The sequence below is a fragment of the Macaca thibetana genome, chromosome 4 (genome assembly GCF_024542745.1).
Source record: "Macaca thibetana thibetana isolate TM-01 chromosome 4, ASM2454274v1, whole genome shotgun sequence".
NCBI lineage: Eukaryota > Metazoa > Chordata > Mammalia > Primates > Cercopithecidae > Macaca > Macaca thibetana.
In genome coordinates, this window is record NC_065581.1 from 14,438,893 (window position 1) to 14,465,792 (window position 26,900).

The following is a 26,900-nucleotide window of genomic DNA, read 5'->3' on the forward strand; positions in this document are numbered from 1 at the left end:
ATTCACAGTCAGATGTCACCTGGGGTCACATTTGCCTGTATGTGGTGGAAAGTTCTAAGCAGTTGCAGTTGCTTTTGTGATATGCCAGTTGACTTGGAGAGACAGCTCCAAAACCCAACAGGAAGGTGGGTTTTCTGAGGCATGTTAAAAATATATTTACGTTTGTTTGTATGTGAGTGATTATTTTTAGTCTGCGGAAGAGGATTTGACAAGGATCTAGAGGCTCAGTGGGGGCATGGCATAACTAGCAATATTTGTGCCTGGACAAAAGCAGTCATTTGGGCTCTTCTCTTGGTTGTTACCCCACTTTCCTTTCTCCTTGCCAGTCCCACAGTTATGGAGAAGGAGGTAACACGGAGCCCGGGTCTGCTTCTCCATGTAGTTTCTCTGTTCCTCTGTAGACTGCCTGCCACGACCAGCATGCCATTCTTGAGCAGCACATAGTTGAGCTTTTGGCTTCAGGAAGCTCTTTCTTGCTGTTAAGTGGCAAGGCTGTAACTTCAGAAGTCTCTGCCCTGTGGTGCTGTGCTCAGCATGGCCTGGGTGCTCAGTGGCTAGCAACTGTGAGCTCAAGCCTCACCTTCGGGCCATGCGAGCAGGTTGGCTGGACATCTATAATCTAGATAGTTCCTGCTTTGTTGTGGGATCTCCACCCACTGACAGGTGGCCAAGAAGTTTAAAAAGACATGCTGGTTCTTCAGAATCTGGTTTTATGCATTCTTTTCAGTTGGAATGACTGGGAAGTAGGGGAGAAAACAGAAAAGTGCACTGGTGCCCTCCTGCAAATGCAGCATCTGTCCCACCTCCATGCAGTCAAGCAAAGCAGAGGGAATGTGAACCAAAAACTTTAAGATGAGGTGAGGGGAAGACCCCAAAGGACCACTGGCTGACACTAACTCTGGGACCAATGGCAGGGCCCACAGCATTGACAAATCAACGGTGACCGCTCACAGCCTTTGGTACTTGTGCACCACGGATTGCATCAGTGGAGTTTCTCTTACAGATAAATGTACCAACCCTGTGTATGACTGACCCAAAGCAATGCCTTGCCAGCCCAGAGCTGCCATAGCAAAATACCACACACAGGGTGTCTTCAACAACAGAGTTTTATTCTCTCACACTCTTGGAGGCGAGAAGTCCAAGATCAAGGTGGCAATTTCATTCCTGGTGAGGGCTCTCTTCCTGGTTTGCAGACAGCTGGCTTCTGGCTGTGTCCTCACATGGCCTTTCCTCTGAGTGTGCATGAAAAGAGACAGGAGGAGACATCTCTGGTGTCTCCTCCTGTCTTTACGAGGCCACCAGTCCAATTGGATTAGGGGTCCACCCTTGTGATCCCACTTAACCTTAATTACCTCCTAAAGGCCTATCTCCAAATACAGTCATATTGAGGGGTTAAGACTTTAACGTACGAATTTGGTGGGGACACAGTTCAGTCCACAGCAAGTCCAGACAATATATAGCTGACTCACTAGTGTTTGGACCATTCCCCTTACAAGCCCTTTATTATTTTCATGTACCCAGGTCCAGCTGTGCTCAAGCAGCAGCTGTATCTCTATCAGAGAGCTGCCCTCAGTCCAGAAACTATTTTGATAGTGCAATAATGAAGATTGACTTCCCTCTAGAAATGACAGTCTTTAACTGGTGAATGACAGGTGAGAGGGAGGTGTAAATACTCCAGCTTCCGTGGTCCCTGGCCAGGACAGCAGTGACAGTACACAGGAAGATCTGGAGAGACGGTAAGTCACATCTCAGCACTTCCTTTCCTGAGGCTTTGCTCAGTGTTGCACCTTGTCCCGGCGTCCTCCTTTCCTTCTGGGGCCCACTTCTCACCAGTTTTTCCTGGCAATATTCCTTAAGTGAATCACTCAGGGTCTGCTTCTGGGGAGTCCAACCTCAGAGAACACAAAACCCAAGTGGAAATATTAGTTCCAACACCCAGAATCAACCCAGCATCCCCTCAGCTTAGAAGATTTCTCAACATCTTGAGGTTCAGGCTTCGTAGGTCATTTCATAAAGATTCTCAGAGTGAAATAATCTATAATTGTGTTACACAAGCATAATAGCCAACTGTTTTTCCACTCTACAGGGTCTTCTAGAAGATCCCAGCTCAAAGTCAGTACCAAGGCCCTAAGGGAAATTTTGCTTCCTCAGTCTTAATTCGGAACAACCCAGGCCTTGGCCAAAACTTGCAACCAAGACACCCACAAATCACATCGTGTTCCCCTCTCCCTGTAGCCGAGCAAATATCAAAGTCAACTGGGGCTTTGTATAGCATTCACCAACTTTGGAAAACTTTTCAAAAATTGTTTTAGTTTCTTTCTTATTGTCTCCTCAGAGTCTGGTAATTCTGGAAAGAGGCCTGTAGATTGCCACTTGGGGAGTCCAGCAGAAAACTAATCCTGCAACTCCTGAAAGCTGGACAATGACCCCGCTTTTTCCTTTACTGGGAGCTGTCAGCTCTCTCCTTCTGCCTGGCCCTTGGAGCCTTGGGATTGACTCCTATTGCTCTGCAGAGTGGGCTGCACTGGACACAGTGCAAAGAGTAAAACCAATGATTCAAATGGGGAGAACTGCAGTTACTCGAGCTTCTCCTGCCTTCTATTTACGTAAACTTCAAGAACATCTAGTTTAGGAGAAGCATTCACATTTGATTCAACATGACACACTCCCCAGGAAACTTTCCACAGTGCCCACATCACTAGAGCCTGGACTTGCTATGATCACCATGGCCCTTGGGCCAACTCTGGGAACATTCCGAAGATACAAGCTTGGGCCAGAAGCCTAGAGAGAAATACCCTGAAGTCCTACTGGTTATTCCATCTCAATACACACTTCTCAGACAAGGGCTTGTAGGAATGCAGATAGGACGGGAAAGGAGGTCTCAGGAAAGCTCTCCAAGTCCCATTTCTTAGTCTTAGCTTCCCCTGTTGAAGGTACTGATGGCCTTGGAATGGTGGACTGGGACCTGGATTTTCATGTATAGTTTAGTTTCTACAGAGTGTGCTTCCCAAGCTTTGTGAAGGAAAGGAGAAGCTCTGTGGGAAGGAAAAAGATGGAAGTGGGGAGAGGAAAGGAGAAGCAGTCGGTAGCAAGGTTTGCCTTGTGTAGGTCGTGACTTATTCAAGTTTTGCTGGACATGCGTTTTAGGGCCTTGTTTTCACCGTCAACGCACAGATCTGAGGGCGGCCTAGTGAGCACATCCCCCCGCCTCCCCCCATCGCAGGAGTGTTTGTGTTGGAGGAGGGAGTGTTAAATTCCAACCTCAGTACAACTCTTGAAGACTCTGCCAGTTCAGGTATGGCAAACAACAAAATGTATTTTTGCTTTTCTTTTCTCTTTCCTTTCTTGCCAATCAGAGTGAATGGATTTTGAGCTTTCATTGGTGTTGTTTAAATTAATTTTTGATGAAAAAATAAAGTTGGTGGCAGGGGAGTGGGAGTTAAAATTATAGCCTGCTCTATGAAGGCAAAGTAATTTCTGGAGGGTCATGAGCTGCCACTGGCAAGCGTGGCCTGGAGTTAGGAACAATGTACTTGCTGTTTCAGGAGCAAATCCAGGCTGGAGTAGGCTCTCTCCACATAAGTCCGGATTGGATTTAGTTCTGGATGCATGCAGACCTCTCTGGCAGCTGATGGACAAGCTAGGGCTGTATGAGCATTGGCCTGTCACTGGCCTAGACTTTATTCTTTAGTTCTGAGGCCACAGCATTTCATATGGACTTATGATTCCAGTGAGAGAGGGAGAGTGGAGAAGAAACTGGCGTGGCCCCTTGGCTCCTTTATTACCTACGATAGTGCTTGGCGTGCCATAGGTGCTCATCATGTGCATGTTGAGTAAAGAACTTACCAAAGCAGCCCTATTCTCTAAGTCGTTCACTGAGGAGGTGAAAGTAAGATACAGGGGGTGCTATTAAATGAGAGAAACACACAAGGATCTTCTTAATTTCTCTCTTCCTAAACCTAAAAATTAGATATGCCATTGAGGTTTGTGAGAAAGGGGATGAAAGAAGCATTACTTGAAGTGAGTCATCCATGCTTGATTTACTCTAGGGGCAAGAAACCAGTTGGGTGTTGTGCATAAGGACGTGGACCCTGTGGCCAGACTGCTTGGATCAGTGTCCTCCCTCTACCACTTTGTAGCCATCTGACCTCGGGCAAGTTCCTTCACTTCTCTATGCCTGGGCTCCTCATTTATAAACTGGTGATATGAACAGAGCCTATGTTCTAGGATTGCTGTGACACTTACATAGAAATAAGTCAACATATATATAGCGCACAGAACAATGCCAGGCACACAGCAGTGCTATTTATGGTCTTCTTCCTTCCTCCTCCTCCTCATCCTCCTCTTCCTCCTCCTCTTCTTACTTTATGCCATTCTACCAGATAAACACTATTTTATTTATTTTATAATTTAGGAACTGATTCTAAACTATATTAAGTAATTTGTTTAAGGTCGAGCATCTAGTGAGTGCTGGGCACTGTGTTGGAGCTTCAGTCTGCCTGATTTCAAGGCCTGTGCTCCTTTCAAGGTGAGGTGTTTGACACATCCCCTTCTTGCCATCCTGGTGGCATCCTCTCAACCACCAAAGCTTATGAAAACATGCCACTCAGGTTAGCTTCCACCGGACACTGACAGAGGAGCAATTATACCTGTGCCAAGGAAAGTTCTCAACGCCAATAAGGGTTCTGGCTACTGTGGTATACTTAGAGGAAATGAATTTAGGAAGTTTTAATTAAGATTTCAAGGACAAGAAGAGGAAAATATGAAGGAGATGGAATAAATATTCTTTGACTTTGATTGGGAGGGTCAAAATGCCCTTTTGCTGTCTCATGAAGATTGAAGTTCTAGGATTCAGGAATAGAATTCTTTGCTATTGGGTATTAAAAAGCAATAGAGCTCCAAATATATGCAATCAATTTATCCCATCTTTAGGGAAACCTAAATCTAAGCCGCCTAGTATAGAGAACCACTTGTCCTGTGAGTAAAACCACTTTTACAAGACTTAACAGAGAATAGGAGCAGGAAAGAGACCAACATAAGGCAGTTGCTAGAGAACAGAATTGTTTTACAGTTCTGACTTCACAACCTCATTTTCCTGACCTGATAGTTCTGAGATAAACTTCTCTGGGTGTATCTAGAATCTATTTCTTCTGTGAGGTGGTCACCAGGCCTGGTGACCTTTTAAGTTTAATGTATTAGAGCCAGCTGGGTCTTTAAGCCAGTGTAAGGAGACCATGTGAACACTTGTAAGCCATGTTTCTTTGTCCAGTAGCGTTTCAGTGCTACCTAAGCATCTGTACAGCTATTGTGTCTGACCTGCTCTGGTGATTGAAACATATAGTTGGAACAGGAGGCAATGTTTTTTTTTTCTTTTTCTCCAATAGATTTCTAAAACCTTTAAATGAAGTATTGCATATACACAGAGAATTACATAGATCATAAGTATATAGTCCAGTGAGCTATCACAAAATGAATGTACCTGTGTAAGTGCCACTCAGGTTAAAGAATAGAGCATTATCAGCTCCCAAGAAACCCACTGAATATTCCAGTTTATCATGCTCCTCCTTCTCTCCAAAGGTTACCACTGTTCTGACTTATAATGCCATGGGTTAGTTTTACTTATATTTGTATTTGAGCCACATATAATTAGAATCATACATTCTGTGTTCTTTCAATTCTGGCTACTTTCACTTACTGTTACATTTGAAAGTTTCAGTAGATTTGCATGTAAAAGGAGTTCATGTATTTTTATTGCTGAATAGTTTTCCATTCTATAAATATACTATGAGTTATTTACCCATTCAACTGTCCATTTAATGGTTATTTAGGTTGTTTAAAATTTGAGGTTATTATGAATAATGCTGCCACGAACATTCTTATACATGTCTTTTGTGTATATTTCTGTAGGAGTACGTATCTGCAAGTGGAATTGCTGAGTCAGAAAGTGTGCATATAGTACTCAGCGTTAGAGGAAACTTGCCAAAGAGTTTTCCAAAGTGGAAATGTGCCAATGTACGCTTCCATCAACAGTGTGTATGTTCAAAATCCTTGTTAACATTTGGTATTGTCAGGCTTTTAAATTATGATCATTCCAGTAGGTGTGTAGTGGCATGTCATTGTGTTTTTAATTTTTATTTTCCTGAAGACTGATAAAGTTGAGTACCTTTGAAAATGTTAATTGGCAATTTGGCTACCTTTGGTGAAGTGTCTGAACATGGCATTGTGTTATTTGTCTTCCTTATTGATTTGTAGTTTTTATATATTTTGGACATGCGTTCTATGTGTTGCAAATAATTTCTCCCACTATATCGATTGCCTCTTCAGTACTTTAGTGGTATTTTGGGGTGAACAGAATGTCTTAAAATTAAAGGACCGCAACATATCTTTGCCTTTGTGATTAGGACATTTTGTGACTATTTAAAAATCTTCTTCCAAGATCATAAAGATATTCTCCCATGTTAACTTCTAGAACAGGGGTTGGCAAACTATGGACTGTGATCCAAATCCATTCTGCCAACTGTTTTTGTAAATAAAGTTTTATTGGGATACAGTCATGCTCATTCATTTACACATCACCCATGATTACTTTTGTGCTACAACAGACCTTATGGCACACAAAGCCCAGAATGTTTATTCTCTGACTCTTTACAGAAAAAGTTTGCCAAACCCTCCAGAAGATTTATTGTTTTGCCTTTCACATTTGGAATTGATATTTGTGTATAGTGTGCGGTAGGGATCAAGATTTTTTTCCATATGAATATGTAATTGAACCAGTGTCATTTATTAAGGGATTATCCTTTCCCCATGATTCCCTATGTCATAAATCAATTCAAGTATACATATATGCATGGATCTGTTTCCAGATTTTCATTTCTTTTTATTGGTCCATTTTTCTATCCCATGACCAATGCCACTCTGTTTTACTTGGTTCACTTTTAAAAGTGAGTCATGATATCCTCCCATTTCATTTTTCTTCAAGATTGTCTCTGTTACTGTTAAGACTTGACATATCTATATCAGTTTTCGAATCAGCCTGTCAATTTCCTCAAAACACCTTCCTGGGATTTAGATTGGCATTATATTGATTCTGTAGATCAATTTGGAGAGGTTTGACTTATTTACAGAGATGAGATCCTTCCAGTTCATAAAAGTGATGTATTTTTAAATTTATTTAGGTCTTCTTCAATTTCTTTCAATAATATTTAGACCTGACATTGATATCCTGTGCATATTTTTAATTGGTTTATCTCTAGGTATCTTTGATGCTATGATAATTTATGTCAACACTAGCTTTTGTGTAAAAGAAAAAAATGACTAACTAGTCACCTACTGATATGGTTTAGCTCTGTGTCCCCATCCAAATCGCATGGCAAATTGCAATTCCCAGTGTTGGAGGAGGGCCTGATGGGAGGTGACTGGATCCTGGGGACAAATTTTCCCCTTGCTATTCTCATGACAGTGAGTTCTCGCATGATCTAGTTGTTTAGAAGGGTGTAGCACTTCCCCCCTCTTTCTCTTCCTCCTTCTCTGGCCATGTAAGATGCACCTCCTTCTTCTTCATCTTCCACTGATGATTGTCAGTTTCCTGAGGCCTCCCCCACCATGCTTCCATGCAGCCTGCAGAATCAGGAGCGAATTAAACCTCTTTTCTTTGTAAATTACCCAGTCTCAGGTAGTTCTTTACAGCAATGTGAGAACAGACTAATACACCCAGCAAATGCCATGCCGTAGTGGAAATATAGTGGAGACCTAAAACAATATTACATGTTCTAAGAAATAATAATTGTTGGGTGGTAAAGGGAAATGACAAGCCTGGCAGGAAAAAATAATCACACACAGCACATGTATATACACATACTCACTTAAGTGTCTGTCTCCTCCATGAGTTGAGAATGCGTACTGGTATTGGCTCACGTGGCCTTGGGCTATTAAGACTCTATGACAGAATGGAAAGAGTGTTAGTGGAATGTCAGGACTCCTGGATCCTAAGCTTGGTTCTTCACAAACTAGTTGTGAAATTTCAGGCAAAGCTCTACTTAACCTCCTTAGATCTCAGTTTTTACACCTCTAAAAATAGAGTTGGCTCTAACATTGACTTATAAATAAGGAAAAGGAACCCTTTGGTTCCTGGTGAGTTTTGACATAGGGATATCCTGGGTATGATTTGGGGGGGTCTGCCTGCCAAGAGATTTCTTAAAGAAAAGCTATCTCCCCACTAGTTTGTGAATGCTTAGTAATTCTTTGACAGAAAAAATGTCTCTGAGAGAGGGGATCCCCTGAGGTGAACAAGCAGAGGAATAACAGATGCAAGAAGAGATCACAAGGATCAGGCACAGGTGTCTTACCTGAAGTACATTCCAGAGGTGGAGAAGGTTCAGGAAAAAGCACAGAGGCAGAAGCTGGCAGTGCCCATGCAGGGACTTCCCTTTGAATCATGAAAGTTTCATAGAAGAGATGAATTAGGATTCTGCCTTAAAAGTATTTAAAGAAAGAGTTACAATCAATGGACAAAAAGTGCTGCCATTTCTCTTTATGTTTAACAGTGATGATGAGGAGTGGGTGGAGCAGCAAAAACTGTTTGTCAGAATTCATGGTCCTTCTCACCTAGTAAAATATTCACCCTGGAATCTTTCCTGATCTTTGATCCCTGATCCCTGCTGCCCGATCAGAGACTCCATTCCCAGAACACCCCTGCATCTGGGTTGTGTCAGTAGAATATATAAAATTGGTATTTGTTACTTCTGAACCACGACCATTGAGAAGCATGTGTGCCTTCTCCATCTTTTTTTTCTCTTTATATGGCTAGAACCTAAGGACTCCCAGTTCCCAGGAGATAGTGGAGCCACAAGATGTAAAGAGCCTGCCTGAGCTTTGTGCTGCTATAACAGAATACCTGGGACTGGGTAATTAATTAAGAACAGAAATTTATTTTTCACAGTTCTGGAGGCTGGAAAGTCCAAGATTAATGCACCAGCATGTTAACTGCTTGGTGAGGGTCTAGTCTTTGCTTCCAAGATGGTGCCTTCAATGCTGCAACCCCTTGGGGGAAGAAGAGATGTATCTTCACATGGTAGATAGCAGAAGGGCAAAAAGGGATAAATTTCCTCTATCAAGACCTATTATAAGGACACCTAATCTGATTCATGAGAGTAGAGACCTTATGGCTTAATCACCTCTTAAAGGCCCTACCTTTGAATACTATCACACTGGCAACACTCGAATTTTGGATGAGACACATTCAAGCCATAGCAGAGCCTCAATCCTTGAGTTATCTCATTGAGGAAAGTGGTGTGCCTACCAGGAATACTTGCACCAGACTGTTTGGTGAATGAGAAATAAAATTCTGTTGTGTTAAGTCACAAAAGTTTGAGGTTTATTTGTTACAGCAGCCAATGTTAACCTAAATAATGCAGTTTGTTTCCGAAACAATTCACAGTATTGACAGGAAAGGAATAAAAGCACAATGTTGTTATATGACTGCCGTTTCACCTAGGAAAAGAGAGAAAATGTGAAAGGAGGATAACTAAAAATAAAGTTTCCCCAAACTTTTTAAAGTCACTGGAGAATGTTCACAATTTATATAAAAATAGGATGATAATAATGTCAACACGTAATATCTGTGCCTAATAGATTTGCACTCCCCCAAGTTGCATTTTAATTTCCCTAAATTGGCTCATGACATATTCTTATGTGGGATTCAACATTTAGCAACAAATAAGACTTCCTTCTCTCTTGGCACTTCTTACTCCTCCCTTTCCCCCACGCATCCATATCCCTGCTGCCTTCTCCTTCCCACAAAGCTCATTTTTGGCAAAGTGGTTTTTATAAACCACACATTTTAATGAATTAAGTGTAGTCCCACGATCACACTTACATTCTCCTACAGTCCCCTGACTTCCACACTCCTACAGCTATGGGAATTTTCCCTCACACCTCCAGAAAGGAAAAAAATGAATTGAAAATTTTGTCTATAAGTAGAAAAGTTATGCACAGAATGTGATGGTTCTCCCACTTTTCTTCTTCTTTTTCTTTTTTTTTTTTTTAATGCAAGAAGGAAGATGATTTTCAAACATTGCACGTCCTCTGAGAAACTAAAATATTCAGTGCTGTTTTCTTTTGGCAGTAGCATAATTGGTTGTGATCATAAACCCACATAGTTCCTTTTATCCTTTTTAGTGGCAGCTTCACGGACTGTCTTCTACCCTGTCAAAGAAGAGAGTTGGGGTGTTTGACAGCAAAGAAATTTAGGAGAATTTCAGAGCAGAAAAGGGCCATGTACATCATAGTTTCTAACCTTCTTATTTTACTGCTGTGGATACTGAGGTTCATAGGTGGTTTAACTTGCCCAAAGTCATGGGGTTAGCCAATAGCTCCTGGGAAATTTAAGCTATACCCAAATTTTACAGTTTGTATCACATGAAGTTTCAATCACACAATCTTCTTGGATCATTGCAACAGCTGCATGATGGTACTAGAACCACCCTCTGCTAGAGAAGTGAGAAGACATAAGAATGCTCATCAGAGTGCTAGGCCTTAGAATTGCATCCCTGACCACTGAGTCCATGTTCTCAAGTCCACCTAGCATTTTTTTTTTCCCCATTTTTTTGTAGTGTCACCAAAAAAAGCATTAGACACTTGGCCAGGGTCTGGAGTTACCTAGACAAAGGGCATAATCTATGCTCTCCAAGAGCACACAGTTTAGTGAGGGCAGATAAATAAACTGGTGATTCCAATCCAGTATGATCAATGCTTCCATCTTTTGCACTTGGCATGCAATCATTTCAGAAGCAATGGTTGCATTTCCCAAGGGGAAAAAAAAAGAAAAAACAGCAGCAGTGGTAGCAGCAGCAGCAGCAGCAGCAGCAGCAGCTGGCTGACTCATCAAATGAGGAGGCACCAACAGCTTTGCCTCCCAACTAAGGAACATCTTACTCAAACTCCCTCCCACCCCCCATCACCACCTGTAGGCTTGGAACCAATAAAGGCTTTGGAAATGAAAGATAATGTGCTAATAGGATGTTAAAACAAAACCACTCTCAACACCCACCACCAGAGGTAGTTTGTGTAAAGGCGTTATTCCCGAGCCTCGCGCTTCATTTCATGACTCCAACTTGTGGCACTTTGCTAGGTTTGCAAGTGTTGCTTATCCAGAGAGCTCAGAGATTGTTTTTGGCAAAGGACTCAAAGCAGGCAGATCCAACCCCTCTCACTGTCTCTTTCTTGTTGCCAAAACATAAGACTCTTAGTTTAATGGAAAAGTCGTGTGAATTTTGCTTCCAAGGAATAACCTGAGATTACAGTTAAAATTAAGTAGTAGAGGAAGGTTGGGAATTAGAAAAACTAAAATCTGGTCCTGAAAATTAATACTGTGTATATCATTCCTTTAATACTGTGTATACCATACCATTAATGCTGTATATTAATTTTAGCTCTTGAACAAGGCTATTCACCTCTTGGTTTTAGTTTTTCCATCTTTGAAATAAGAAGAGTGAACTAAATATTTCCTAAAGTCTCCAACAATTCTGGCAAGTATACATTCAAAATTTTGTTATTTAATTTTAGAGAATATTTATTGAGTTCAGTTACCATTAGTTATGTGCCAGTCACTGTGGCACACACTGGTGAAAAGAGGTGAGAGGCCCAACTGCCTTTCAACATGGCTGAGAGACTAGCTAGGGAGTGGAGCAGTTAAAATCTAGCAGGAGGCATGGGTTTGAAGAGGTGTGCACAGGAAGCTGTGGGGCACAGAAAAAGGGCACTGGGCACCTCCAGGTTTACTCGATCTTTCTCCACTGATAGGAATCAGAACATGCCACTCTAAAATATGCAACTTTAACATATTGATTATTTTGAGCTGAATGAACAGCAGACGTGAGAAAGGCTCTCTGATCTCTCCCTTTCTACCTGAAAGCTGACACAGATTTCCTACAAAAAAAGTGTCTTCCCTTCCCTGTACCAGGAAGAAGAGAACATTCCTATTACTGAAGACAGACAGTGAATGTCAAGATGAATCTGTACAAACAAACCTACTAAAACAACCTTTATCTTCCACTAGTTTCTCCAATATTTCCTAGTCACTTTCCCACAATTTGCTGCCTCGGTCCAAACTCCTTTTGCTTCTTTCTTGTCACATCTCCACAGTTGATCATTCTTTGTTGAAATGGTATATACCGTCTCAGGCCTCTTCATTTCTTTTTTCTATGAAGGCTCCTATGCCATGCAAAAATATTAACATCAAATAAAATGTATATGCTTTTCTCCTGTTAATCTGTCTTTTGTCAGTTTAATTCTCAGGCCCAGCTGCAGAACCTAAGAGGGTAGAGGAAAAATCTGTCCTCCCTTACACCACCTTTGCTCTTCCCTGGGAGATTGGTCTACATGGACCACGTCAACAAGACTCCTGGGCCATCTGGTTTCTTGTTGGCTTCAACTGACAGGCAGCACTTTAGGAGACTCAGGGAGAAAGGAGAGGCAGCTCTGGAGTATTTCTTTCTCTCCCTGGAAGGATGACTCCATCAAGTATCACTGCTCATCCCAAAGTCACCTACTGTCTCCCTTACCTTCTCTCTTATGACCTACAGATAATGAGAGCTCCACTGCTGCTGCTAATCCAGAGTTTCTATACCAGTTCCTGTAGTTTCACTTAACTACACCCACAACTTTATAATTAGTTCCTTGTAAATAAACTTTCCTCATATTTAGCTTGATCAGAGGGTGTCATCTGTTTTCTGTTGGGACCCTGGAGGATGTAGGCATGAAAACCACTTTTGAGATGTGTGTATATTGGAGGTAGTGAAGGAGCAGTTAGTTAAAAGGAAAGAAGGGGCAGGAGAATGGGGAAAGTGTCCCAGAGGAAAACAGAGTTAAGTCTTAAAAGATGTCTTGAAAAGACGCAATGTCTTGAAAGAAATAATGAGAAGGAAGAAATAATTTCAGAGAGAAACATGTGGAGGCTCAGAGACTTGAAAGTGTCCTAGGGAAGTTGCAAATGATCCAGGTGACTGCAGGGAAGGACTGGTAGGTGGGAGGATGGTAAGTGATGAGGCTGGAGGGGAGGTGAGGGAGAGATCATGAAGGACTCTGTATGTTCTGTGAATGAGTTTGGGCTCTATCCTGAAGACAATGGGAAATTACTGCAAGATTTTTAAGCAGAAAAGTAACATAACCTGATTGGAATTTCAAAATATTCCTCTGGTATGTAGTGTGGGAGAAAGCAGGACTGGAAGCAGGGAGATAGTTTGGCATGTTCCTTCAATGATCAACGCAAGAATCAGTCACAATATGAAATGTGGTAGTGGTGGTGGGGCAGCAGGAAGTATGTGTGAGAACTATTGAGGAATTTGGTGAGGAATTGGGTCCGGCAGTAAGTCTGAAATGATGCCCAGATGTTTGAGTTGGGCCAGTTAATAGATGTTGGAATCATTCATAAACAGACGGGATCCTAAAGGGGGAACTGTATTAGTCTGTTCTCACATTGCTATAAAGAAATATCTGAAACTGGGTAATTTATAAAGAAAAGAGGTTTAACTGGCTCACAGTTCCACAGGCTGTACAGAAAGCATGGTGGCATCTGCTTCTTGGGAGGCCTTAGGAAACTTACAATCATGGTAGAAGGCAAAAGGGGAGCCAACATTTTACATGGCCAGAGCAGGAGAAAGAGAGAAAGAAGGAAGAGGTGCTACACACTTTTAAACAACCTGATCTCATGCTAACTCACTCACCCACTATCACGAAAACAGCACTGAGGGGATGGCGTGACCTATCCATGAAAACTACACCCCCTTGATCCAGTCACCTCCCACCAGGCTCCACCTCCAACACTGAGGGTTAGAATTCGACACAAGATTTGATGGGGACACAGATTCAAGCTATATCAAGAACTAAACTCAATTAACTCTTCATTCGTTTTTTTCCAGTACCCTCAGGAACTTGCCCTGATCACTGGCTTTTTTTCAACATTCAGCCTGCCTGTTTCCCTTCAGTGGCCTCTGCTATTATGACCTGGCAAGTGGGGATCATATCAGTTCCTTCCTCACATTTAAAAATTACTGAGTGAATACATGCACAGTTCCAGGCACAGAGTAAACATTGAGTAGAGGTTACTATGAAAACCAATGTATAAACTCAGTCCAAAATATGGTTATAAAACATCTTTGCTCATTCAATACATCCTTTTCGAGTGCCTACTTCATGCCTTTTGTCGTTTATTCCTTATGTGGGCAACTGTCAAAAAGCTGTGAGAAAGGGCTTATGCCATTTAAAAAATTTCTTATCTCTCTTTGTATTCTTCTCCATTTCTCCTTTGTTCTCCCTCTCTTCTTCTTCTCTTCCTCTTCCTTTATTTTCTTTGGCTTTCTTTTTCCTATATGCATACAGTTTTTGTGTCTGGGAGAAAAAAAGTCTAGAGAGCTAGATTTTTAGAGAACATTAAAAAAAAACTTGCCTGGATTATTGATTCATAGCTTTATAATGCACTCAGTATAGTAAGGACATTTATAGATTTCATGAGCTGTTTAATATCTATTTGTGGAGCACCACCATGTGCAATCATCTTGGACTCATTATGTTTCTTTGACTGCCCAGTGAGTCATAATAAGCCTCTGAAAAATGTAGAATAATGGTTTAGAACTAGAGGGAATGAAATAGCAGTCAAAGTCAAATATAAAATTATTAGTACATATAGTCTGTAAGAGTAATCAAAACAAGGAAGGGATAGAGGGCCTATTATTACATGCACATGTGTGCACATGCATGTGCATGCACACAAACTTTAAAGGGTTTGCAGTAGAGGGGAAAGTAGCTGGGGAGCCCTATGAAGAAAATTCTTGAAAGTGACGGGTTGCAGATCTATTTTCCATTAAGATTCAAACACGTGGGGGTAGGGAGCTCAAATTATGGGGAGGAAATAGAAAAGCCAATGGAGAACCTTCTGAGAAGATGAAGCCCTGTACTGAGAGGATAAAAGAGACTTTATTCTCCAGCAGTTAAAATGAAGAGGAAGAGATCATTTCTAAACAGGGCACAAGAAATAGCTTCATTTCTCCCTATTAACCTCTGTTCCCCCAAAGAAAGCCAGTTGAAGCAAGCAGGACAAAAGAATTCTATGTAAGCATAGTGAAGAATACCTTCTCTGATGGGAGCCATATTTTGAAAAAATATTAATGTAATTTTCTTTTTCAATTTTACAAGTATAGATCTTTATTTCTAATTGGTTCCAAGGTCATCAGCCCAGAGGTCTGTCGGTGTGTTCTATGGTGTGCAAAGGGGAAAAAAGAGTGATATTCAGCATTTGATATTTAAAACAGGATTTCAAGCAAGATAATAGCCTTGAAAGAAGACTTTTCTTTTTCTTTTTTTTTTTCTGACACCCATCTGAATTGCTTTATCTCCTCTTTTGGCCTATGTACTGAATTCTTATCATTTTATGTTATCTTTGCATCCATTTTGAATATAAATTGGACTTTCTCATACAGAAGCAGGATTTTATCTTCTTCGGCACAGTTTCCAGTTTTCTGCCTCCTCCCAGTTCCTCAAGCTGGTTAATCCAGACATCTGCCCTATACAACTCCTTTCACCTGGCAACCACCTCCCTAGGGAACAGTTAGACCCAGCCTACTTGACTTGCCTCACTGACCTCCACACCCCATGTGGACTGCACGGATGTGCACCAGTGACTACTTCTCAGCCACAGCACAACTCCGTGGAATTCAGTCTGCTTGCTCTAAACTTACCAATTAGAACTCCCCAAGGGAAACTTGCTTCGGTAATGCCCTGGACCCCAATAAAGGCTTTGACCCACAGGTTTTTCTCTTTTCCTTGCTCTCTGCCCATTGAGTGAGCACATATGTCCCTGATGGCGCCTCAGTTCCGTTGGTCCTGCAAAGCGTGCTGCCCTCCTTTCTCTGGGATCTGTAAGTAATAAACTGCTGCTTCTGGCATTTCATGTGTTCTGTGGAGTTGCCTCCTCTGTGTCTCACCTGACCAACACATGTGAACCTAACTTCTTTCCAAATCATGGGTCTTCTAGAGAATGGCTATCTTGGCAGGAATAAACTGGACACAGTCCAGATAAGAGCCACAAGGGCATCTGCCAGTACAAACAAATTTTCTGTGAGAGGGGCACCTGGTCACAGGTCGAACACTTAGGCATGAGGCTGTCCACCAAGACAAAGAAGCACCCCAAGAAAGGCACACTGTAAACATCTACAGGAAAATCCTTGGAGCCCTGTCAAGTCAGCACTAGAGTTTATATTCACTGTCTGGAGAGAGACCTCAAGAACAAATTAGAAATACAACAGCCTATTTGGCACCAACAAGAATGACCCAGATCTACCAGTTTCCCTGCAGGGTAGAAAAGTTATTCTTTTGGAGACAACAGGTAGGCCATGAAGCTTGCTGGTCCCTGGGAAGAGGAGATACCACAGAGGAAGACAGGCAAGCCCTGCTCTTCTTGTCCCAGGAGATGATGAGAGGGAAAATGAAGAGAGAGTGAAGGGGAGGGGGCTGATTTAGGACTGTCCAAAAGGATTTAATGCAAACACCAAGGAGGCACTGAGACAAAACAAAGGAGCATTGTCAAGGATGGAGTGGGACTGGGGAGAGATTTGCCCTTCTGGAAGACTCTATAAGTTGCTATCCGGTAATGAGAGATTGAATATACAAATGGACAATGACCAGACCATACTTAAAAATAGAACTCTGGCCGGGTGCAGTGGCTCACACCTGTAATCCCAACACTTTGGGAGGCCAAGGCGGGCGGATCACCTGAGATTGGGAGTTTGAGACCAGCCTGACCAGCATGGAGAAACCCTGTTTCTACTAAAAATACAAAATTAGCTGGGCATGGTAGTGCATGCCTGTAATTCCAGCTACTCGGGAGGCTGAGGCAGAAGAATTGCTTGAATCTGAGAAGCAGAAGTTGCAGGGAGCCGAGGTGGTGCCATTGTACCCCAGCCTGAGCAACAAGAGTAAAACTCTGTCTGAAAAAAAAAAAAGGAACTCTGACCCACAATCTGCAGGAATCTGCCTACCTTATCTATATAACACCCCCTTAATCTACAATAACCAGCCTAGGAAGCCAGTCTGCCTGAAGTCAGACTTTCAGGAAGCCAGATTGCTGTCTCTAGTAACAATCAATGAAGCTGAATAGTAACTTCTGTAATAATCTGCAAAAAATGACCAGAACTTTATGAATAATGGACGGCTTCCCTAATTTTTATCCATGCTTCCAATGTAGGGCCAACCAGAGAAAGGCAAATATTCACCCCTAAGCAATCACATAGGATGCCCTGCCTCCTAGTGAGCCAGCCGCCTCCAGCTTCCCACGCCAGCCATCTCCAATCAGCATACACCTGAAGCCTTCCCTTCATTCCACCCTAAGGCTCCTCCACTCCTCTGCCCGCCTTTGCATTGCTGCCAAAAGTGACAGTGGCAGACTCCCTTGCTATAGAAAGCTCTGAATAAATAGCCTTTGCTTTTCTCATTTGGTTGGTCTTCGTCTATTTCTACAGTAGAGAAGCTTAGAATAGAGTCAGTTGGTCTAACGTGAGGGCCTCTATGGCAGGAAATAGATTGTCTAGGCTGGAGAATTGAATGAGGAATCAGAGTGTGTTACAAATGGCTATAGCTGAGGGAAGACAAAGCCACCCAGAGAGAGCTGTCAGCCCGGACCAAGTGAGAGGAACCAGAACAAGTATTATCCTGGCTGTGAACTTGAGCTATGAACTCCAGTGGGGTAAGTGGCTAGCAAGAGACTCCAGGAATGAGGCCCTGGACCTTGACCTGTTTATTCTTCCTTCTATAAGAAGACACGTAAGTCACATCCCTTCCCCTATATACCAAGAAACTATCTGGGAGAGGAGCTGCAGAGAAAAGTAGAAGTGTGAAAAATTGGAATGATTGTGCATTTTTACTTAAAGAGGCTGGGTATCCATTAAAGGGGCTATTTAAATGACTGCATCATCAGCTTTGCTGTTATTTCCCCACTAACCAGCTCACCCATAAAAGCATATCAGTTATAGGAAAAATATTAAAACCATATTTTCTCTGCATGTTTAAGTTGTAGTTAAGCAAATTTTATAATTCCATAAGAACTGAAACTAATGTATTTTCTTGTTCCTGTGCTAAACAATTCTGGGATAAAGAATAGGTTTTTAGTTGAACAATGCTGAGATCAGGCAAAAACAACCCAGCTACTTGCTCCAGTGAATACCCACTCCTGGAAAATAAGACTGTGGAGCTACTGAAACTGCTGACTTATCAGGACTAACGGGTCACTCATCAAAGCTCGCTTTTATATTCTTACCTTGTGGTGCCTACCAATCCAAAGCTATTGTGCCATAAGTTCTGCCCAATCCCAACCAGTTCCCTGCCTTTCAATACCCACCTAAGAATCACCCAGACTAGGCCCTAAAACCCTAAATAATCCTCCCCTGACTTCTCTCTTCTGAGATGCTACTGGATTCTGTATCGAGATCAAGCTGATGTTCTCTCTTATTGCAGTAAGTCTATAAAAACCTAGCTTTGCTTAACCAACATTTTTTTTTCTGGTGGTGTTTTTGGACACTCCACAGCCAGTGCCATTATGCTTTAAATTGCGTGGTCTGGCTATGGAATGCTAGGGGAAAACAGCCACAGGTAACAAGTTAAGCTCATAGCTACAGGAAACAGATGAATTATGTCTGAGCAAAAGTGACTACAACCCAGAAGACCAAAGGTTAGAAGTATACATCCAGGAGAAGCTATAAACACCTATCCTAGTAACAAAGACATAAGACATGTAGTTTCTGTACATGGAATAGACCAATCACACCACTTTTATTTTCAGTGATTTTCTGTACACACAAAGAACAACAATTAAATTGAAGAAGAAAACAGTATACAAAAGAACATATAAAATACCTACATAAATGTATGCACAGATATTATGCATAGTTGAGACCATGCAAGTTCAGGGGTTCTTTTTCCATACCTTGTATTAAATTCACCCAGTATTTAGGGAATATGACATGGTTTGGTTGTGTCCCCACCCAAATCTCATCTTGAATTATAGCTCCCATAACCCCCACGTGTCATGGGGGTACTTGGCGGGATGTAATTGAATAATGGGAGTGGATTTTCCCATGCTGGTTTCATGACAGTGAATAAGTCTCATGAAATCTGATGGTTTTATAAAGGGCCGTTCCCCTGCACACACTCTCTTGCCTGCCACCATGTAAGATGTGCCTTTGCTCCTCCTTCACCTTCCACTGTGATTGTGAGGCTTTCCCAACCGTGTAGAACTGTGAGTCCATTAAACCTCATTTTCTTTATAATTTATAATTGTAAATAATTTCTTTATAAATTACCCAGTCTTGGGTATTTCTTCATAGCAGGATGAAAATGGACTAATACAGAAGAAAAGGAAGGAGGAAGAGAAGGAGAAGAAGGCCCTGATTTTCCTAAGGCATGTCCAACGATTCCTGTTTAATATGTTCACTTTGCACACCCACTTAGCCCACTCCCTTCCCATGGCCCCAGGCTCATGCTTCATGTTGTCCACATAAGCATTTCTATTGTATCTTGACACCAAGCATCAATTCCTCAGTTATCTCAATCTGCAATTCTCATCCATGTCATCCTCAACATCTAATGCTTTATTCCCTCTCCTTGGCTGTCAGTGAGAACTTGGAGGGCACTTGCTTCTATAGTTAACTCTCAGATGAGGGTTGGCTGAATCTTGGAAGCATCTAGGACATTTGCTCAGTACCACCTCAGATAAGCTGTCATCTCCCTGCTGTCAGTTCTCATTGTACTGCCCTGGTTTCTTGGGCTGCCACTGGCTCGTGTCAGGCCCTCTGAAAGACCTCTTTCTGCAGCTGATATCTCTTGCTTTCTCTGAACACAGTGTCTGCCCACCTGGGAGGCTCAGAGAAACCAAACCCTCCAGTGTGACTCAGCAGAAAAGAACTGGGTTGCTGTTGCTGGCCAACACCATCCTGTTTCTATTTTTCTCCTCATACAGCTGTTACTATCCCAGAAAGTCACTTTCTGTCCCTAAACATCTGTTCTCCAAACATCTTTTTGCCTGTCAGTCCTCCCACCCTGTAGATTTTCATATTTCATCATTGTAGTACCGTCTTGTTACAACAAAACTGGTTGAAAGAAGTAAGATTATATAAGTTGGGGGACAAAAAGATTTCTCACGGGGAAACAAATATGTAACTTTAAGTGCTTAAAAGTAAACAAACAAACAAACAAACAAAAAACAAAGAAAACTTTTCTTTAGAGATGGGGTCTTGCTCTGTTGCCCAGGCTGGTTTTGAACTCCTGGGCTCAAAAGATTCTCCTGAGTAGCAGGGACTACAGGAATGAGCCACCACATCTGGCTCTAAGAAAGTTTTTTTGTTTGTTTGTTTGTTTTTTAAAGAAAACATTGCACTTATTTTGTGTAACTTCATAGCACTGAAATACTGAAACAGTTGGTGGAAATTATAGAAATGGAACTCTTTGCTATAACAAGGACGCTCTTGTGATAGCTCTTGGTTACAGCAGCTAGACATATTAAATGAACAAGCCTACCTGTAACGTTCCTAGATTTCAGTGCAGAATATTTCTGTGTGTTCTCTTTGTGAAAGTCTGTCAAGCTTATGACCTATGTACTTTTTTGTATGTATGTTATTTTTCAGTAAAAAGTGCAAAAAATGAGCAGACCCATCCCTTCATGCATGTGTGTTCTATTGGTGGGGCTTTTGAAGCAGAGATCAAAGGACATCTTTTATTTACGTATTTATTTTTTTTGAGACGGAGTCTCGCTCTGTCACCCAGGCTGGAGTGCAGTGGTGCGATCTTGGCTCACTGCAACCTCTGCCTCCTGGGTTCAAGCGATTCTCCTGCCTCAGCCTCCTGAGTAGCTGGGATTACAGGCACCCACCACCATGCCTAGCTAATTTTTGTATTTTTAGTAGAGATGGGGCTTCACCATGTTTGCCAGGCTGGTCTCGAACTCCTGACCTTGTGATCTACCAACCTTGGCCTCCCAAAGTGCTGGGACTACAGGTGTGAGCCACGGTGCCCGGCCCAAATGACATCTTATTCGGACAATCATAGGAGAGTGATACCTAGGACAGAAAGCTGAATAGTACCTCAGTTTCTTTAGACTTCATGATTCTGTTTCTTCCTGAGATGGAGAATTAGCACAGTGTACAGGCTCCTGCTGCCAAAATCAACCCTTGAGAAGCCATAGAAGCAAGAGGGAAAGATGAATTCCAGGAACTGACAACACTTGCAACAACCGAAAACCTTGAGAAATCTCTGGAGTGATAGCAGCTTGTCTTGTCTGGCGTGGGGCGGGGGACATAGTGGCTACAGCTGGGGGCTGAGGGCAGAGGCCCAAAGCCATCTTGGGAGAAGAGGCTGGAAGTCAGCTTTACAAATTCTGCTCTGGTGTCCCCACATCTGCTCCACCCGGGAGTTGCCTGAGGACAAGCCTTGACTGCCCCAGCACAGAAATGGCTACAGTGGCTTGGTGCTGGTGCTCTGTTGTCTGAGGGTGTGGGGGTGAGGCAGCACTCATATCTGGCAGAAGAAACCCTTATGGAAGGGGGAGTTGATGAAAATAGAGGGCGTCTGAGCAGCTGCACTCAGGATCCCGCTAACCTTCACTCTTAGCCCCCAGGCTGGTGGGTGGCCACCTTGGAGACAGCCACCTACACGTGCTGAATCACTCTAAGGGTTTCAAGTTAAACCTCCCCACAGACGTTTCTGGTGAGTGACGGACAGTGTCTTGGGTGGCTGGGCTCCCACCCTGCCCTGGCGCTTATGCCCTGCCACTCCCGTGGCCCTCTGGGATGCGCAGCACTGGAACCCCTCAGTGGTATTCTGGGGGACTGCAAGTTCACCTGGGCACGACCCTGCTCCTGCTGAGTACTCCTGCTGAAAAGGGCCACAAACTGTGAAGAAGTGTTGCAAGAGTTGGGATTCAAATGGATTCTGATTAATATGAGTGAAGAAATAAGGGAAGGTAATATCAATATAAAATACTGGGAAGAAATTGTAGGAATAAAGAACTGGAAGCACTAGGTCTGAAAATAATGTGGATTCAACTATGCTGCTCTCCCCAGTGCTCTGTGAACATTGCTCATTTATATACTCACTAGAATAAGACAGGCGCTATTATAAAGCCCATTTTGCAGATGAGGGAAGTAAGGCACAGAAAGGTTAAGTAACTTGTCTGCAATTATAGGCAGAGCTGGGATTTGAACACAAGTAATCTATCTCTGTGTCCAGCCCTTAACCATTCCACCGGGTCTCACACTTGATTAAAGATCTCAATGGCAGGCATGGTGGTACACACCTGTAATCCCAGCTACCTGGGAGTCTGAGACAGAATGATCCCTTGAACCCAAGAGTTTGAGTCTAGCCTGGGCAGCACAGCAAGACCCTGACTCAAAACAAAACAACAAAACAAAACCAATCAAAACATAGCAATGAATGGGGAAAATGGTAGAGGGAGTATAGCTGAAGGAACTTATGGGTTGCAATATTAGACTAAGGAGCTTTTCTAGAAAGCATGAGGAACGTATGAAGTAATAGAAAACAAAAAAGAAAAGGTAAGAAATATGGGGAACAAAGTAGAAGTGCCAATATTCAGATTATTGGACCTGGAAAAAGAGAAGGATTAGAAAATAGGAGGCTCTATAATTCTTTTTTTTTTTTTTTTTTTTTTTTTTTTTGAGACGGAGTCTCACGCTGTTGCCCAGGCTGGAGTGCAGTGGCGCGATCTCGGCTCACTGCAAGCTCCGCCTCCCGGGTTCCCGCCATTCTCCTGCCTCAGCCTCCCGAGTAGCTGGGACTACAGGCGCCCACCACCACGCCCGGCTAATTTTTTGTATTTTTAGTAGAGACGGGGTTTCACTGTGGTCTCGATCTCCTGACCTTGTGATCCGCCCGCCTCGGCCTCCCAAAGTGCTGGGATTACAGGCTTGAGCCACCGCGCCCGGCCAGGAGGCTCTATAATTCTAAACCAAATTGCTCAAGGAATGTTTTTACCTCACTCCTGAACTGACAGCAGGGGTGGGTTTCGGCACCTTCAATGTCTGTCTTTCCCATTCCTGCCAGTGGTGAGGAATTTGTCAACGAAATCAGGAAATCTGAATTCACCATCCCTGCTGACTTTCACTGAAGGAGGCCATCCTGTCCAGGTGAATAGCCAGTTCCAGCATTTGGGGGTTTTTGCAGACAGAGTAACAGGGTGTAGAAATCAGAGGCACATAAAGGTTTGGGGAATGGGGCAGCAAACTGGTCTCTCCAGGATATTGTTAGCTGCATGGAAACATGGACAGAGCCAACGGGAAAGGGTGTTCTTTTAGATCTTTTAGTCAGAAAACGATAGCCAGTGGGCCAGATCCAGCAGCTGCCTGTTTGTAAACCATCTTTTATTGGAACACAGACACGCCCGTTCATTTACTGATTGTGGTTGTTTTTGCCTTACAATGGCAGAGTCGAGTAGACAGAGACTGATGGCCCACAAAGAGTACAAATTATTTACTATCTGGCCCTTTACAGAAAACGTTTGCTGAGCTCAGACCTGGATTCATGCTTCTGGGTTAAAATCTGTCAGGACATCCTGCTTGTCCCCTCGTGCATCCCTCCCTCCCACCCACCGTGTCCACAGGAGACTTCCTCTACCCTAGCCTCTGTCTTGTTCCCCCCACACTGGGCTCAGTCACTGGAATTCATCACTCATGGGTGGGCTCCCAGTGGGATGGTTAGCTCCTCTGCTTGCACCTGGGTAATTAGAAGGGTCATTTCATATTCCTCTGTGTTTTCAGAGGGGCCGCCCATCTGTGCATTCGGGCAGGGAGGGCTCAGCTCCCTTAGTGGTGGTTGGAGTGAAGGAAGGATGAACCATAGACCAGAGGGTAGTTCCTTCAGCCCCAGGCAGCACTCACAGCTCACTTAATTTGCACAAAGCATACAGAGGGAACCTGACCTCTTGCTCAAGAAAGAAAAAAAAAATACAGCTGGAGCCGGGACTGGGAGGAAGAGAAAGGGCTCTCTTCTGGATGGGCGGCTGTTTGTGTTGCGTTGGAGTCCTCTGCCTGTACCTCCATCTGCCCTGGTGAGATAACATTTCACGATGAGAGCTGAGGAGGTGGCTCCCTCCTGCAGAGGTGCATGACTTGGCTGAAGTGTTTTGCTTCGCTGGCACACGTCTTCTCTTTTCAAGTTAGATGAGCTCACACATCCCCCTTGCCTGTTTGCAAAGTCCATATGGGAGATGAAGGCGAGACGGTTTGACTAAGGGCAGAAGGAGGGAGTGAAGAGGAGGAAATGTGGGAGCGGGGATGCCTGGTCAGACTGAGCCTTCCTCAAATTAGGTCACTGTTTATATAAAAAGTTAAAATTAAACCAAGGACTATTTTCCAAGGTTTCTGACACTGGACATGACTCCATGCAGCATCCCTGGAATGCAGTGCAATAAACATCACAGAGCACATGATGTCACACTGAGGGAGAAGCCAGGGAACGTCACTAGCAATGAATCCCAGGCTCTACACAATTATACCGGAGACAGACAACATCCTTGTTCTCTCTGACGCTTTCCTCTAAGTTTTCCTGCTGGCTTTTTCTGTTCTTCTAATTCTCACATTTTTATCCACCAGGCAACCATGTCCCCTGAGAGCTACCACATGCGGGGCTCTATGTTTCCATTTGGCCAATAGCATAAAGCTCTTCAACAAAGCTTTGACCTTCCTTCTCCTTCTGACAGATTGTTATGACCTTACCTTCCCGCAGTGATTCCTCAACGTGAAACAGCAAGGTAGGTTTCATTATCACCGATCTGCAGATGGAAAAAGCAGGCTCAGAGAGGTTCAAGGACTTCCTTAAAATCACAGAGCAAGAGAGCGGCTGAGAGGCACTCAAAGCAAGGTGGTCTGTGAGCTTCCCACCCTTCTGAGTACCCTGGTCCTGGCACACCTCCATAGGTTTGCCATGTTTAAGGGATTTCCCTGAGGGAAGGGACTCTGGCTTATGTGGTGTCCAGCACAGTGCTTGCTACATCATAGACATTCAAAAGTCCGTGTTCAGTGAAGATCCTTATATGTGCCCATTAGCCACATGTTTGACTTTTTCCCTTGTAGCCTGGAAGGTCTCTGAAGGCCTGGGTTATGATTTTTCCTTAATATGGGGCCAAGTCAGTAACCTCAACCTCTGCTTCCAAGGCATTTAAATGGAAATGAAACACCGAATATAAGATGAACCCACCCGATCCACCAAGCAGTATTCTTTATATGGCTTCCCTAGTGTCAAAATATATCCCTTCATGCCTGGCCATTGTCGACTCCATTGTTGACATCCTATCTCCATCTGGTAGTCAGATCCCTCTTCCCTGTTTGAATTCTGTATCTACGTTTTTAAATAAGCCAGAAAACACTCACCCCGCCAGCTCCAAATTAGTTCTTCTTTTCATGCCTTTTCTGTTTCCTGGCTCCATGCCACAATCTCCCTCCATTAGTATTAAGAAATAGTGCTCAGAAAGTCATATGTCTTCACCTAGTTAGCACCTCTCTTTCGGGACAGCTTCTCTGAGGGTGGCTCCCACACATGCCAGGCTTTTCTCCTAGTGATTGCTAGGTTGTCAGTGTCAGGGGCAGGGAGGAGCATGTGTGAGGATGGGTGTCGGTAGGGGAAGGGAGGGGAAGGTGCAGAACATTGTTACACGAGGCACTCTGTCATGGTGATTGAAGGAAGCAGTTTCTTGGCCATGTGTCCAGGATGTGCGTTAAGGGAGCCAAGACGAATCATTCATATCTTATGAAGAGTTGTATTTGGAATCTTTAAATAAATAAGAAATGCTTCTCTCTCCTTATCTAACTCTCCATTTGTCTTTTTTAAATGCTAAGTTTCATAAAGATACCTGGAATTAAATCATCCCAAGTTAGGGTTCCATAAAAGTCATTAGCCACCAAAATCTTTCCCTTTGGGGCCACCTTTTTCTGGGAAGTTCCCTCAGCTCTGCCCTTCCTCCCACTCTCCACTGTATTCCCCCCAGCTGTCCTTCACAACACTTAGCACCCTGTGCTGGGGGGAAATGAACTCCCTCATCTCTCTCCCCTTCCCTGTCTTCTCTATTCACACGGAGCCTGGCTCATAACAGAAGGCCAACAAAAGACTGTTGAGGGAATTAAAAAATGACTAAAATTTTCTTGACATTTAGTTTGAATTTTTATTCTCAGATTTCAGCATAGGACTATCCTACAAGTATCACAAAAGCAGAAATTCCCTGGGGGGAATCTCATATGTAATTATTGAATTATTTTCTAGATTTTAATATATTCTGCTTTTGCATTCTTTCTGTTTCAGTTGTCTATTACTTGATAACAATCTCCTCCCATTATTTAAGAGTTGGTGGTTGGCAGGGCTCAGCTGGCAGTTCTTCAGCACCAAAGTGCAATACCTCAGGTCACTCGTCAGGTGCATTTACCTGGAAGTTCACTGAGACTTACGTATCCTTGACAGCCTCTTATTCTCTATGTGGTTGCTCATCATTCAGTGATCTAGCTTGAACTTCTTTATAGAATGGCAGATGACTTCCAAGAGGAAGCATTTGGAGAGGACAAGTCCCAATGTGCAAGCGCTTATCCAGCTTCTGTTCGGTCACATTTGCTGCTGTTTCATTGGCCAAAGCAAGTCCCATGGCCAAGTCCTGTATCAGTGTAGAAGGGACCGTGTGACGACATGTAATAGTCTACCACTGTTACACAACCCATCTGGGTCTGTTTGACCATGCATGGCAGAAACCCAATCACTGAAGTGCTGAATTTTTTAGAAAGAAAGGATTATTGCAGGGCAGCCAAACAAGAAGATAGGAGATGGGTTCAAATCTATCTCCTCATCTCAGCTCACAAGTAGTATAT

General features: G+C 43.1%; 2 long non-coding RNA genes across 3 annotated transcripts in view; one reads left to right on the plus strand and one right to left on the minus strand.

Annotated features, from left to right (window-relative positions):
* The window catches only part of LOC126953732 (uncharacterized), a 43,403-nt gene extending 21,345 nt beyond the window's left edge, over positions 1–22,058 (plus strand). Inside the window, exons 3-4 of the long non-coding RNA XR_007725327.1 lie at positions 1,653–1,736; positions 3,148–22,058. This is a non-coding gene — a long non-coding RNA (uncharacterized LOC126953732). The remainder of the gene's footprint in view (positions 1–1,652; positions 1,737–3,147) is intronic.
* Positions 7,524–26,585, minus strand: LOC126953735 (uncharacterized). 2 transcript variants are annotated; one of them, XR_007725333.1, is made up of 5 exons: positions 26,468–26,585; positions 24,768–24,823; positions 8,346–8,467; positions 7,863–7,936; positions 7,524–7,617 (listed from the first exon to the last, which is right to left on the minus strand). It is a non-coding gene; the product is annotated as an uncharacterized LOC126953735 (long non-coding RNA). The 2 variants fall into 2 exon arrangements; XR_007725332.1 differs by lacking the exon at positions 26,468–26,585 and adding an exon at positions 25,422–25,660.
* Positions 26,586–26,900: the final 315 nt, after the last annotated feature.